The sequence below is a fragment of the Mus pahari genome, chromosome 13 (genome assembly GCF_900095145.1).
Source record: "Mus pahari chromosome 13, PAHARI_EIJ_v1.1, whole genome shotgun sequence".
NCBI lineage: Eukaryota > Metazoa > Chordata > Mammalia > Rodentia > Muridae > Mus > Mus pahari.
Window position 1 is genome coordinate 47,328,464 of NC_034602.1, and position 4,044 is coordinate 47,332,507.

At 34.9% G+C, this 4,044-nt stretch overlaps 1 non-coding gene across 1 annotated transcript; it reads right to left on the bottom strand.

Annotated features, from left to right (window-relative positions):
- Positions 1–458: 458 nt before the first annotated feature.
- Positions 459–621, bottom strand: LOC115065274. Its single transcript, XR_003845067.1, has one exon. It is a non-coding gene; the product is annotated as a U1 spliceosomal RNA (small nuclear RNA).
- Positions 622–4,044: the final 3,423 nt, after the last annotated feature.

The window sequence follows — 4,044 nt, forward strand, 5'->3', positions numbered from 1 at the left end:
AGGTAGAATACTCAGCTACCTCTCCAGCACCATGTCTATCTGTATGCTGCCATGTTTCCAGCCAATAATGATAACAGACTAACCCACTGAACTGTAAGCCAGCACCTGTTATATGTTTTCCTGAATTAGAATTGCTGTCATCAAAGTGTCTCTTCACAGCAATAGAAACCCCAAATAAACAATGTAATCTTTGGAATTGAAATATGTACATATAATAATTTACTGACATATATTTCTAAAATTTAAATTTAAATTTAGTTACATCTAAAATTTATTTATTTCTAAGTTTATGAAGGGTAGCCTCCTACAATTCTCTTGTAAATTATTTCCCTATTTTAGTCATTAAGATATTAAAAACCAAGCCACTTCCCATATGGTTCATTAAAAGTTAGACATGTTCTTTAAATGTTTAATGAAAAATTTCACATAATAATATAATTTTTGGTTTTTTGTAAATAAAGGGAACAACATAAACACAGTCTCTCATTACCACACATTATATGGTCTAGCTTCCTATTTGGGGGAAATCACAGGGGTTCTTACATCAAGAGTGAAATGGGTAAGTCTACTCCTGAGAAAACCAGCTATTTGACTGTGATATCTCCCCCATCAAGTAAGTTTCTTACTGAAAACGTTTTATACTAAAATAAAATATTTTTATCTTAGTAGTATTTTGAATTTTTAGTCATAAGTTATTCATAGAATTGTTTTAAAATATTTTTATTATAGTTAGTGTCTTGGTGTATTAATTTTATCATTCTCAATATAAATAATTACTATCTCAAAGAGACAATTTCTTTGTTTTTCAGCATTGTTTTTATGTATTCCAATCATAAGTTATAATTTATTAAATTTAAAACTTCTTTTGAAAACAGAATGAAATATATATGAATATATACACATGGAAACATTCTAGAAACACAGATTTGATAAGAGCTTTTTAAGAATTTCTGGATCAAGAATTCTAGAAGTTTTATGTAAATTAAATATAATCGTGTGAAATTGAATGACTACCATTTGAATGGGCAAGGATGCATGGCAAATGAGCATATGAGCACTCTATTATTAAGAAAATACATACTTGAAGATGCATGTACACCAATTAGAATGCTTGTAACTTTTAAAAATAAATCCAGATAAGGTATTCATGAATGTGGCATATGGAATTTTTATTCACATATGTTGGGACATATTTTTGGACTTCCTTGAAATGCTAAATGCAATTGTTCAATAGGATTTACAAACTCTTTCATACTGAAAATATAATTCTGCATAGAATTTTATATAAATCTCAATAATAACTTTTAATTAGCAAAGATCAAAATCATCTAAAATATTCATTATTAAAATCATAAAATGCATTTATATATGGAATTCTCAACAATATGAATGAATTACTGAAGCAACAAAGGTGTATTCATCATCAACTTTGATAAGGAAAAAAGTTTGAAGTGAAAAATCTTGCATAATAAAGTCACATTTATTTTAATTACAGGCTAATTTATTGTAACTAAACTTAGCAGTGATTACTTATAGAGGGTATAGAGGAATTTAATCCAGCAACATGACTGATCTGGTAAGGAATAATATCTAAAGACCTTGTAGGTCTGTGTGATCCCACTGAAATGGCATATTTTCAATCTCTCTGGGTGGAATACAGACACGAACTTAGTACACTCCATTGTTTTTTATGTAAAGTTAAACTGTGCACAGTTTTTAGCTTAAACAGAAAGAGGGAAGATATAGTGGGATTTTTAAAAATTTATTTATTATTATTTTCTTTATTTACATTTCAGATGCTATCCCGAAAGTTCCCTATACCCCACCCCCGCCCCTGCTCCCCTACCCACCCACACCCACTACTTGGCCCTGGCCTTCCCTTGTGCTGGGTCATATAAAGTTTACAAGACCAAGGGGCCCCTCTTCCCAATGATGGCTGATTAGGCCATCTTCTGCTACATATGCAGCTAGAGACTCGAGCTCAGGGGTACTGGTTAGTTCATATTGTTGTTGCACCTACAGGGTTGCAGCCCCCTACAACTCCTTGGGTACTTTCTCTAGCTCCTCCATTGGGGGCTCTGTGTTCCATCCACTAGCTGACTGTGAGCATCCACTTCTGTGTTTGCCAGGCACTGGCATAGCCTCACAAGAGGCCGCGATATAGCGGCATTTTAATCCAGCAACTTGGCAGCTGTGGCAAGGGATCACATTTAAATACCTTCTAGGTCTATATGATATGGATAGAATGTATACATGTCCTGGATTACAGTATGATCATCTTAAACACACATACATCCTTAGTATACATCTTTAATCCCTAACAATAAAGATAAAGTCAGTTTGTAGAAGGACACAGCCTTGTTTGAAAGTGACTTTTAATTGAGGTAAAGACAAATTGATGAGTGAGAGAACAATTTGACATAATGAGTCACAGAGACAGGATATGCCTAACTCTCAAGAGAAAAGCGCAGGGGATAATGAGAATTGAAGAGCAATGCAGGAACATAACGAAGGGACTTCAGTTGAGTTTAGTGAAGTTTAGTTGAATACAATTGAGTTCCATTTGGTTCAGTTCCTGAAGTAATTGCAGTTCAGTTTGTGGAGTTCAGAAGCAGTTTTTCAAGCAGAGCAATTCAATCAGATGTCAAGAGAAGCCAGTTTAAATCTGTCAACCCAAAGAAGATTTTGAGGTATAACAGCTCATTTGAACAAGCCTGCCAGAGTTCAAATAGAGGTAGAAAGAGTGAGTTTAGTCAGTGGTAAGCTGAGTCTGTCAAATAAAAGTTACTATTGCTGGAGGGCAAAGGTGGAATATATGTGGACCAGACATGAGGGATTGTGGAGAAATGAAGTTTGGGGAAGTGACAAGGCTATTACAATGGTCTCAATAGGTTAATATGTACACATATCTATTTCAAATTCTCTCAGGCTGTTCATTTAAATACAAATAGGTTGATGAGTGCTAATTATACTCCAATAAAGCTGTAATCTTTCCAAAAAAAGAAGGCTTTATGAAAGACAGTGAATAACTACCCCATTATGTTATGAGACCTTTAGTCAACTAAAGACAAGTTGTGATTAATCTAAACCACAGCACTTAAGAGAAATTGAGTACTTATAGTTCAACTTTAACCTGTTTAAGCCATTTTCATTCTAGTGTGGTCAATGGTTGATGTATTTCATTAGTTCTCCATTTCAGCAGAGACCACTAGGTGATGTGAGCTTTTGATATAAAGGATGTTTATGTGAATCTTTTTTTTATTATTATTAGATATTTTCTTTATTTACATTTCAAATGCTATCCCGAAAGTTCCCTATACACCCCGGCCATGCTCCCCTATCTTCCCACTTCCACTTCTTGGCCCTGGCATTCCCCTGTACTGGGGCATATAAAGTTTGCAAGACCAAGGGGCCTCTCTTCCCAATGGACGATTAGGCCATCTTCTGCTACATATGCAGCTAGAGACATGAGCTCTGGGGGTCTCTACCAAACCATAAACACAGACTGTATTTCTTTAAAAGGCAACAAAAAAGAGTCATTATCTACAACAAGGAAACACCATGTTTTAATTTAAATTGAATAGATTATAAAAATATTCATACTATAAAGTCTGATTTCTTTTTATTTGTCTTCTTAAAAAAAAAAAATCGAGTTTGGACCCAGGCAGCAGCAAAACAGAACTGTGGTGAGCTCTTGCAATTTATGATCAAACATAAAGCTAGGTGCCCATCAGAAACGACTGCCCTATCTTTCAGGTTCTTCCTTTGGCTCTGCCCTCCTGTCTTTTCTGTGGAATCTGGCAAACTTGTAACTTGTCACCAAGAATTCTAAGATATTTCTGGGAAAACTTACAGAAGATAGATAGAGTCCCCAGCACAGGACTGCATAGTAATTGATGTTCTCCGTTTTCCTAATTCTCTTTCTAGCTCATAAGAATGCCTTCTGCATTCTCTCTCTTCTCTCTTCTCTCTTCTCTCTTCTCTCTTCTCTCTTCTCTCTTCTCTCTTCTCTCTTCTCTCTTCTCTCTTCTCTCTTCTCTCTTC